Below are 12,252 nucleotides of genomic sequence, written 5' to 3'. Positions count from 1 at the left end.
TTGGGGGTTCATCCCCCCGCCGCCGGATTTCGCTCGGCCCACCGCCGCCGCCGGGTGTCGGGGACACGCGCTTGAGCAGATGTCATCCAGGTCGCCCAGGCTTGCCCGGGATTTGGGCGGGCGGAGGCAGCGCCACCGGCCCCAGGTGGGGAGTAGGCAAACGGAAGGAACCCGCGAGCCGGAGACTTTGGCCGCCAGGAGGAGGCCACACCCCGCGCCTGGAGGTGACCCCGCGCCGCCCTCCCTCACCCCCCCCTCGTTATCGGGGTGTGCGTCCGTGCGTGACTGTGTGTGGTGTCTTGAGCCAATTTCTTCCACTATCTTCACAAACTAGGCTGGAGGACTTGGCCTTTAACGATAATGAATCTGAAATCCAGAGAGGTGAATACACGGCAGAGTTTGCATTTGAACCCAGGCCAGCCCGCGTGGTTGATTGAGTCATTCACCTAGAGGCTGGTTGTATGGTGGTTAGGAGCAGGATGGCTGAAGCCAGACTACTCGAATCCATAGCTTTTCCATACTCTTTTTGTAAAATGGGGCCGGTTTTCAGGATCACATAGGAACACATGTGGCCACAATTTAAAACAGGGCCAGGTGCACGTGTAGCCAGTACTAAGTAAACGTTAGCAAACATTTCCCCAACCAATTGTTATTGAGGTCTAACTATAATCAAGACTGATCTAGACTGAGGATGTGATTGCAGTCAGGGAGAGCAGGGCTTTGCCCTGAGCTTATATCCACATGCAAATGAGGGTGAAATCAAGACAATTTCAGGAAGTGTGGAGGCCTGCCAGCAGAATGGGCTTCTTGAGGAAGAAGGCTGAATGTCAGATTCCCTTGGGCATGAATTATTGTAGATTTGGTTCATCGCTGTGTCCCCAGCATCTAGTGCAGTGCCTGGCACACAGTAGGTGCTCAATAAATGTTTGCGTCAAAGATTGAATGCAGGAGATGAGGTTAGTGAGATCTGCAGGGGCCGCTTTGCAGTGTTCTGGAAAAAAACTTAGCATTTTATTTATTTTGGGTCAGGGCCTCATTCTGTCACCCAGGCTGGAGTGCAGTGGCTCAATTACAGCTCACTGCAGCCTTGATCTTCTGGGCTCAGGCAATCCTTCTGACTCTGTCTCCCAACTAGCTAGGACTACATGTGGGCACTACCACAGCTGGCTTATTTTTATTTTTTGTAGAGATGGGGTCTTGCTATGTTGCCTAGTTTGGTCTTGACCTCCTGGCCTCAAGTAATCCTCCTACCTTGGGCTCTCAAAGTACTGAGATTACAGGCATGAGCCACTGTGCCCAGCCTGCGCTTTCATTTAATATTTTATTATGAAAACTTTCAAACACATGGTGAATACCTGTATAACCATCACCTACATTCCACCAATAACATTGTGTTATCCTTTCTCTGTTGTGTATCTATTTATCTTACCCTGTCAGTCATTTTAATGTTTCAAAGTCAGTTGCAGATAACAGTACACTACACTCCCAAATACATCTGCATGCATGCCACTTGCTAAAGTCTAATATTTGTTTAAAGGTATTTTTTGTTCCCCAAGGTAAACTTGCATGTAGTGAAATACATACATGTTAATTGTATTCTTAGATGAGTTTCAACAAATGTGTATGTGGAGAACATTTGACTCTTAGAATCTTTGCAATCTGGCAATTTTTATTCTAAGCTTCTTTCTCTGGGCCAGAGTTCCCCCACCCTTCTTTGTTTCAAGAATATAACTAGAGTATTTTCTGGAGTTCGGGGATCCTTTGACTACAGGCTCCTCAAGCCTGGATCTTAGCCCCAGACATCCCAGAATTGTGCCCTAAAACTTAAAAAAGAGGGGCGGGAAGGCTGACACATACTCTGTTGTCATGAAGTAGATGCCAGTTCTCAGTTCCTCCTTTGCCATGTTTTGGAGGGTTCCAGGAGATCCCAGTCAACCTGTCTGCCCACTCTGCTCTACCCCTGTCATAGCCAACAGACATCTCACACTTCAAGGAGCCAAAGGAGAATTCTTGATCCCCCTGCTGCTCCCACCTCCCCCCAGCAGAATGGGCTTCATCACCTTCCCACCCAGCTAGTCCCCACCCCTTCTCTCATCTCCTTCTTCACCTCTTTGAAAGGCACCACCATCTTTCTACCTGCTGATGACAACATGAGATAGGAGTAGGGAAAAAAAATTAGTTTCACTAGACAACATATCCTGGGTAAGCAGATTCTGATCTTGTTCACTGTCTTAGCAGTACTTTCTTTCCACTGTCACAATAGTCTTTTTGAATAAAGTCTCTCCTTACTTAAGACTTGGCAGAGTTAACCTTGATTCTTCCCTTTGGCCTTTTTTTTTTTTTTTTTTGAGATAGGATCTCATTCTGTCACCCAGGCTGCAGTGCAGTGGTAGGATCACGGCTCACTACAGTTTCAACCTCCTGGACTCAGGTGATCCTTCCACCTCAGTCTCCCAAGCAACTGAGGCTACAGGCTCGTACCATCACACATATGGTAAACTTTAAATGTATTTGTGAAACACAAAAAACATTTTCTTCATTACCTCTTATCACCATCTACAGGTATCATAAATATATGTATATATATTTGATACATTATATGTATACACATTTCTGGGGTACGTGTGTATTTTGTTACATGTATAGAATGTGTAATGATCAAGTCAGGGCATTTAGGGTATCCATTGCCCAAGTATTTGTCATTTTTATGTGTTGGGTACATTTCAAGTCCTCTCTTCTAGCTATTTTGGAAAATATAATACATTGTTGTTACCTATAGTCACCCTACTCTGCTGTCAAATGTCAGAAGTTACTCCATCTATCTAACTGTATATTTGTACCATTAGCTAACCTTTCTCCATCCCCTCTCTCACCCATGTACCTTTCCCATCATGCTGTGGTATCTATCATTCCACTCCACCTCCATGTGATGAACTTTTTTAGCTTCCACATATGAGTGTGAAAATTATCTTCCTGTGCCTGGCTTACTTCACTTAACAGAATGACCTCCAGCCCCATCCATGTTGCTGCAAATGACAGAATTTCTTTTTGTTTATGGCTGAGTAGTATTGCTTGGGGTACCTATGTCACATTTTCTCCACCCACTGATGGACACTTAGGTTGATTCCATGTCTTTGCTGTTGTAAATAATGCAGCAACAGACATGGGTGTGCAGGTGTTCCTTTCATGTACTGATTTCTTTTCCTTTGGATAAATAAGCAGTAGTGAGTTTGCTGTATCAGAGGATAGTTCTAATTTTAGTTTTTTAAGAAATTTCCATACTTTTTCCCATAGAGGCTGTTCTAATTTACATTCCCATCCAGTGTATGATTCCCTTTTCTTCACATCCTCGCCAGCATCTGTTTTTCTTTTTTGTCTTTTTATATCATATATATACATATATATTTTTTTAGTTGAGTCTCATTCTGTCACCCAGGGTGGAGTGCAGTGGCATAATCACAACTCACTGCTGCCTTGACCGCCGGGGCTCGGATGATCCTCCTACCTCAGCCTCCCAACATGCTGGGATTACAGGTATGAGCCACCAGACCTGGCATGTTTTATATATATATTGATTCCCATTTTTATTTTCCTTTCCCCCCATCAGAATGTTCTCTCCATGAGGGTAGGTTTTCTGTCTGTTTTGTTCACTGCTGTATCCCCAGTGCCTGACACAGTAGGTGCTTGAAGATTTTGTTGAATAAATAATTTGAATACAATTTGTGAGTCTCTAAAATTCATCTAGAGAGCAACACAGATGCCAAAATTCTTAAGTCTAGAGAGCAGAGATTCAGAGGTTCCCAAGATTTTTCCCTGGTAGACCTGGGCCTCTCCCCTGTGCTGAATCTTCACTCTGGTCCAGGAGACACCCACGTCTATTTTTCAGCTGCAAACTGCCTGACCTCTGCCATCCACGCTCTCTAAATCCCTCCCCCCTACACCAGATACTTCCCAAATCCTCTGGTTCCGGCAGGACAGTGCTGGAGTGCTAGAGTGCTGGAGTCTGAGTTTAGCCTCCTACCATGGATTTTCTTAACCAATCCCAGGGTTCCAGCAGGCTGAGCAATGGACTGGTTCTAAAAACTGTGGGATGGGAAGAGGGGGCTTATTTTGCTCCAGATCCGCTAAGCCTATGGTTCTGGACCTACGTGCTGTCCTAGGCTGAGCCATAGCTTGTCTGTTCTCTGGTATACTTTACTAGACTTGTTCTGCCTCCCCACTGCCTTTCTTTTCCCAGCCTAATCCCAGCACTTTGGGAGGCTGAGGTGAGAGGATTGCCTGAGCCCACTGGTTCGAGACCAGCCTGGGCAACTTGGCGAGAACTTATCTCTATAGTAAATCAAAAAATTAGCCAGGTGAGGTGGCGCATCCCTGTAGTTCCAGCTACTTGGATGGCTGCGGTGGAAGGATCATCTGACCCCAGCAGGTAGAGGCTGCAGTGGCCTTGAATGTGACACTGTACTCCAGCCTGGGTGACAGAGTGAGACTACGACTCAAAAAAAATTTTTTTTTCAAATAATATGTTATATTTATTTATTTACCTCATCTCTACAATAAATCAAAAAGTGTTGACTCAACCTGTAATCCCAGCACTTTGGGAGGCCGAGGTGAGTGGATTGCCTAAGTTTATAGGTTTGAGACCAGCCAGGGCAACTTGGTGAGACTTCGTCTCTACAATGAATCAAAAATTAGCCAGGTGTGGTAGCACACCTGTAGTTCTGGCTACTTGGAAAGCTGAGGTGGAAGGATCTCTGGAGCCCAGCAAATTGATGCTGGGGTGGCCATGAGTGTGCTACTGCACTCCAGCCTGGACGACAGAGTGAGACTCCAACTCAAAAAAAAAAAAATAACCAGGCGTGAATATGTTATTTTTAAAATAATTATTTCAAATACAGAGACAGGGATAGGATTAGAAGAATTATCATGATTATGTGTGCACACACCTATCTTTACAATATCTCAACATTTTAACCTTCTTTTTTGAGACAGGGTCTCGCTCTGTCTCCCATGCTAGAGTGTAGTGGCACCATCAGAGATCCCTGTAGCCTTGAACTCCTGGGCTCAAGCAATCCTCCCACCTCAGCCTCTTGCATAGCTAGGACTACAGGCACGTACCACCACACCACACCTGACTAATTATTTTTGTTTGTAGAGATGAGGTCTCGTTATGTTGCCCAGGTTGGTCTTGAACTCCTGGCCTCAAGTGATCCTCTTGGCTCAGCCTCCCAAAGCTCTGGGATTACAGGTGTGAGCCACCATGCCTGTTGCATTGTTTATTTAGATAAATAGAATGTTTGTGACCAAGTTGGGATTCCCAGTGTCCCTTACCAAATGTCATATCCCGCCCTCCCTCCTGCAGTGGAACCACTGTCTTATAGTTAATATTCTGAGGTACCTTGTAATTCTTTCCCTACGTATTTGTGCAACTACCCCTGATGTTTGGGAAGTATTATTTTGCAGGAATGAAGATGTAGCTATATTGTGGAATGAAGATATATATCAGTCTCACACACCTATTCTGCACCTGGTGTTTGTTATTGAGCTTTTGAGATTTATTCTTGTGCCCATATGTGGCTCTGGTTCCATGGTTTTGACTGCTGGAAGTTGCTTCAGGAATGGCTTTGACAGGATGTCTCCATCCATTCCTTCTAGGGACCCCATGTCTAGGGTGTTTCCAGTCTTTTCCTCTAACCATAAGCTGGGAGTTGAAAATTTCCTCATTTCAAATGCCTGAGTCATGAGGGTCTGGTTTCTTATGTCTCCAGGATTTGGCTTTGATCTGTGCCTCCTCCTCCTCCATGGGTGTAGCCCCACTGTTCCCGCCCACCTGGGCTCTGCCAGCATCCTCCCAGAGCCCCAGGCCTGCAGGCTTGCCTTCCCACCCAACCCTCTTCTGGCTCTTGAAATGGCGCATCTGTGATTGATTGTCTAAGGCTCTTAAGCCAGAGTGGAGCAAGGACAGGAGCAGGGCTTGTCTGCCTTCCTCACCCTGGGTGTCTAAGCCTCACCAGCCCTCAGGTTGGGAAGACACAGACATTTTTTTTTTTTTCGAGTTGGAGTCTCACTGTTGCCTGGGCTGGAATGCAGTGGCATGCTCACAGCCACTGCAGCCTCCACCAGCTGGGTTCAGGGGATTCTTCCTCCTCAGCCTTCCAAGTAGCTGGAACCACAGGCACGTGCCACCACTTCAGCTAATTCTTTGATTTATTGTACAGATGAGGTCTAGCCAAATTGCCCAGCCTGGTCTTGAACTCCTGGCTCAGGCAGTCCTCTTGCCTCTGCCTCCTAAAGTGCTGGGATTACAGGCATGAGCCATGGCTCCTGGCCAGACACAGACATGAAGTGGAATGAAGATGTATATCAGTCTCAAGAACCAACTTCTTGCTCAGAGGGCAAGAGCTGTCTTGGCTGATGAAAGAATGTGGATCAGCTGGCTGGTGGGGGACAAGGAGTGGAAGGGGGGTGGAGGGTTAGAGTGTAGGAAATGGGGAGATAGGAGCTGAAACTTAATGGGTTTTGCAGGAGCAGGAAATATTTAGGGGATGAGAAAGAGAGGAGAATGGAGACCCAAGAATGAGATCTGGAGGTCACAGCCTACATTTTGAAAACACTGGGAAGCAGAAGATAGCTGAATTTAATTCTTTGCTCGTTACCACTGCCTCTTTATATGACTTTGACTGAGTCTTTGTCTATATATTTGAAAGGAGATACCTATAGAAATTGAAAGGGTCAGTGAGGCAAGGTGGGCCGGAGGCAGGGCTGGTGCCGGCCCCGGGAATAATGCAAGATTGCAACCAAGTAAAAAAGTAGAAAGAAGTAAAGTTTATTATTAACCTGTCACAGATTGGAAAGGAGGCTGACACTCAGAGATAAGTGTGGCCTTGAAAGGCCATGAAATGGGTGTATTTAAGGGCTTTTGAGTAGGAGGATTTTGGCCCAAAGGAGTGTCCAGGGCTGTGGGTCTTTGATGTTGATTTTAGTCACATGAGTCTTAGATCTTGAGGTCACTGGACATTATCATCTCCTGCTCTCAGGTGGTGGGCTAGATGGGCGGAGACAAGGGGAGGGAGTTTTCCTGTAAGAGACTTTGTCAGACATTTGCAGTCCACAAACTCCTTGACCAAAAGGTGATCTATTATCATTTCTATGGCTCTGTTCTTGACTTGCATCTGATGGAGATTTGCCAAGAGGGTAGGCTGCTGCTTGGCCTGCAGTGGAAGGTCTGAACGCTTCCTAAAACCTGCCTATTGGAAATTTATCTATGTCTAACCTGTGCTAGATTCAAAGAATGTCAGAGGTAAAATCTAAGCAAAAATACCTTACTTGGAAAAAAAAGTTAAACTAAGAATAAATCAAGTTTATTCTAGGTTTTATAGGTACTTCCTTTCAGAAACCTAGAATAAACTTAGTTTAGCATAGTCTTTTTGCCTCAGCATAACCATTTTTGCTTAGACTTTACCCCTGACACGTTTTGAATCTAGTACAGGTTAGAAATAGATAAGACAAATTTCCAATAGGCAGGTTTTAGGAGGTGTTCAGACATTTTCAAATTACATTTTACTACAGGCCAAGTGGCAGCTTACCCCACCCCCCTCTGAGTGTTGGCCCCCTTTTTAATCAGTGAAAGGTGAATAATAAACTTTACTTCTTTCTACTTTCTTCCTTGTTGCAATCTTGCATTATTCCTGTGGCATCAGCACCAGCACCAGCCCACCTCATCTCAGTTTACCCTTTCAATATTAATATATATATTTATTTGGAATCAGAATCTCACTCTGTCACCCAGGCTGGAGTGTAGTGACACAGTTACAGCTCACTGCAGCTTAGACCTCCTGGGCTCAGGCAGTCCTTCTGCTTCAGCCTCCCAAGTAGCTGGAACTACAGGTGTGCACTACCACACCCAGCTAATTTTTTTGAAATTTTGTAGAGATGAGATTTCACTATGTTGCCCAGGCTGGCCTTGAACTCCTGGGCTCAAGCAATCCTGCTGCCTCTGCCTCCCAAAGTGCTGGGAGTACAGGCATAAGTCACCGTGCCCAGCCTTATTTTATTTTATTTTTTTAGATACAGGCTCTTGCTCTGTTACCCAGGCTGGATGGAGTGCAGTTGTATGATCGTAGCTTACTGCAGTCTCCACCTCCTGGGCTCAAGCCATCCTTCTACCTTGGCCTCCCAAAATGCTGGGATTGCAGGCGTGAGCTACCACATCTGGCCATGTTTTTTGACTTCTCAGTTTTCCTCATCTATAAATGGGGCTCATAACTGTTCCTGCCTTCTATAAATTTTAAAATTTTTTTTAGAAAGCAGGATTTATTGAGAGGACAGAAAAGTTCCCACAGTGGGAGGGGACCCCAGGGGGGGTCACCTCTCTATTAATTCTTGAAGGAGATACTAATATGTTATTCCCACCTTCGAATGAGGAAACTGGGGCTGAAGGACTATAGGTTGCCTGCCTAAAGTCACACAGCATCTTCCTTCCTGGGATGTTTCTTCACTCTGCTTCTCTCTTCCTCTTTCACTGCTCTGTTGGTTTGGGGGTCCTGTTTGCCTCCACCCCTCCAACCCACCCTGGTACAGAGTGGTTTATGGTCTCTCCAAGCTGTGATGATGAAGACATGAATGAGTGCTCTCCACCCTGATGCCCACCTTTCCATATTCCGGTAGGACTCTCCACAAGGCTGTACCCTCATGGCCTCTCCCACCCTACCCTGTGCCACATACACATGGGTTCCACCAGGGGGGTGTTCTCAGCTTCACAAGTTGCCACTTTGGCCTTTTGGAAGGAATGGTCCAGAGAGGAACTGGAAACCCTGGGATGTGGGAAGGGGACAGGGAGAACCAGAGAGAGATGGTAATCATTCTTCCCCTCCTCTGCTGCTACCTGGGTTCAAGTTCTGTGCTGGCCATGAGGAGTCTTGTGACCTTGAGCAGGAGACCCAACTCCCTCAGTGTCCTCATCAGCAAGTCTGGGATGATATACGAGTACCTTCCTCAGTGAATTACAGGGGATCATATAATTAATGCTGACATAGTGTGTGGGCAAATCCTGGCATATAATGTGTGCCTGCTAAGGTTCGTTGCCATCTTGTTTTGGGATCATTAAAGCACTGACTTTTGGGGACTGTTGTAAGATGTTGTGTGGCACCAACATCTTACAACGGCCCCCAAAAGTCAGTGCTTTAATGATCTCTACTTCATTATGATTTTTCACATACACTCGACTACACAAGTAATTGACAATTATGAGTTTATTACAAGTTTCCAAGACTGCAGATAAAGAGTTCCCTGGTAGGCTGGGCTTGGTGGCTCAGCCTGTAATCCCGCGCGTTGGGAGGCCGAGGTGAGTGGATTGCCTGAGCCCAAGGGTTCGAGACCCACCTGGGCAACTTGACGAGACCTCATCTCTACAATAAATCAAAAAAGTTAGCCAGGCGTGGTAGTGCCCCCTGTAGTTCCAGCTACTTGGAAGACTGAGGCGGAAGGATTGCCGGAGCCCAGCAGGTCAAGGCTCTGGTGGCCGGGAGCGGCCACTGCACTCCAGTCTGGGCGACTGAGTGAGACTCCAATTTAAAAAAAAAAGTTCCCTGGTCAGACCCTGTTGCTCATACTTGTAATTTCAGCACTTTGAGAGGCTGAGATGGGAGGATTGCTTGAACCCAGGAGTACTAGACCAGCCTGGGCAACATAGCAAGACCTCGTCTTTACAAAATATCCAAAAATCCGCCAGGCATGGTGGTGCATGCCTGTAGTTCTAGCTATTTGGGAGGCTGAGGCAGAAGGATTGCCTGAGCCTGGTAGGTCGAGGCTGTGGTGGCAGAGTGAGACTCTGGCTCTAATCATAATAAAGATAATAATAATAATAATAATTCCCTTTCTCTCTCCAACTCCTCAGCTGTCATCCTGGCAACTTCTGCAATTACTCCTGTTCTCCTTCAGCTGCCTGAACCAGCCCAGATTGGTTCCATTATTTTCTCTGTTTCTAAAAAGTGAGACCCACCCTAACTCGAGGTTACTGGATCCTGCGTGTTACTTCTGGGAAGACCTGTTCCTCTTTATACACCCACATCTCCAATCCGAGGCATTCCATCTCTGTTTAGCTCCAGTTTGTTATTTCAACATGCCCCAGCTTTCAGAATAAGGAAGCTGGAGAAGATCCAGAGTGAACACACAGGAGGCCCCTGGCCTGTGTCAGGCACTGAAGGCCCCAGGGAACTCCCCAGCCTCAGCTCCTTATGTGCAGAGTAGATGCTAGCTCTGTGCCCAGGCCTGACTGGGTGATGCCAAGACACCATGGAGACAGAGACTGTCCTCATGGGGCCCACTCCAGTGGAGTAGACAGATCAGTCACCAGACACTGACTTCCCACAGTGGTCAAGGCTGAGACAGAAAGGCACATGGGACTGTGGGATCTCAGAGTAAGTGCCTGCCTGAGAGTGGTGGGTGTCAGGGATGGCTTCCTGGAGGAGGGAATATATGTCTGAAGAATGAGTAAAGGAAGATCATGGGGAAGAGTGTTCCTGCAGAGGAAACAGCATATTAGGGAACTCAGAGGATAGCAGGAGGGGCAGGAGGAGCTCAGGACTGTGGATGATGACTCTAGTGAGGGGTGGGGGTTGGCTTCTTACCTCAAGGAGGGGGCAGAACTGGGAGGAGAGAAGGGAGCCAGCATTCCAGGTGGGAAAACACTTGTCTCAGGCCATGAGAAGGACTGTAGGGCACTGGAGGCCCAACAAGGCCCGTGCAGTTTAGCAGACCCAGGCTGGGTCATGACAGGTATAGGCTGTGAACACAGGGTTGGGAATCCTAGCAGACAGACGGCAGCGTTTGAAGTCCTGTGAATGTCCAGCTCCCTTGGGAGAGAGGGTAAGAAGAAGACCTGAATCCTAGCCCTCAAGGGTCCCAGCATTTGGAAGTGGGGAGAGGAGAAGGAAGGGTCAAGGAGACTAGGGGTGAGGGACTTAGGAGTACGGAAGACCACCACCACCACCAGGAAGCTGGAGGAGAGCTTCTCAGCCAGCCCCCACGAGAATTTCTGTAATTCTTTCAAAAATGCTGTCTGGTTAAATATTTTATGTTAACATTTATCGTTTTAGTTCTCTCAGATCTGTACTTATTGAAGTGGATCAATGATGAAAATAGCAAATCAGCATCAGAAGAACTTCCAGTGTTCTTGATGCGTGGTCTCTACAGTTCTGAGAACCAAAGCTACAAAACAATGTAAAACAATAAGGGCTTATGTCTGGGTTGTGTATAAGTGTGTGTGTGTGTGTGTGTGTGTGTGTGTGCATTTTATAAAGTTGACACTGAGTGGCCGGGTGTGGTGGCTCAAGCCTGTAATCCCAGCACTTTGGGAGGCTGAGGTAAGGGAATTGCCTGAGCCCATGGGTTCGAGAACAGCCTGGGCAACTTGGTGAGACCTTATCTCTACAATAAGTCAAAAAATTAACCGGCAGTGGTAGCGCGAGCCTATAGTTCCGGCTACTTGGAAGGCTGAGGCGGAAGGATCACCTGAGCCCAGCAGGTCGATGCTGGGATGGCCGTGAGTGAGCATGCCACTGCACTCCAGCCTGGGCAACGGAATGAGACTCCAACTCAAAACAAAACGAGAAAAAGTTGACACTGAATAATTTAAGACTTGCTAAGGAATAAATGAGAGAGAGAGAGAGAGTGTGTGTATGTGTGTGTGCACATGCACACGTGCTTGCTTGCTTATAAAGTTGACACTGGATAATTTAGGACTTGCTAAAGAATGAATTAGATTGTGTGTTTGCATATGTATATGTATGAAGGACTAATCATTTCTGAGCAATGATTAAAAGGTTTTTCTACTGACGTTTGTAACTGAATTTTTCTACACTTGACTTGAGCTCAGAACTGAAGAATTAAAGGGGGAGAAAAATGATTGTTTTAAAATTTTGTGCCAGTCTTGAAGATCACTAGAGATACTTCTATCATCACCTACAATTTTCTAGGGAGTTTTCATCAATATTGTAAATTTTTAAACCAGAGTTGAGTATTTTTACACATCATAGCTTTGAGAATCTTGTTCTGTGGACCCCCAAATTTTGACCTAGTTTCTTTTGTTTGTTACCTAAATGCAATGGTTTTCTATTTTGCTTATGTTCCACATACAATTTTTTAGAAAAATTTTGTATCTACATATTTTTAAGTTATGACAAATCTTTTTTCATAATTCTAAATTGTTGTAACTTCTCACCCCCCCCCGCCCTTTTTTTTTTTTTTTTGAGTCAA

This window comes from Carlito syrichta, unplaced genomic scaffold (assembly GCF_000164805.1).
Source record: "Carlito syrichta isolate Samal-C Ts95f unplaced genomic scaffold, Tarsius_syrichta-2.0.1 Scaffold119893, whole genome shotgun sequence".
Lineage (NCBI taxonomy): Eukaryota > Metazoa > Chordata > Mammalia > Primates > Tarsiidae > Carlito > Carlito syrichta.
This window is presented reverse-complemented; position numbering follows the sequence as displayed.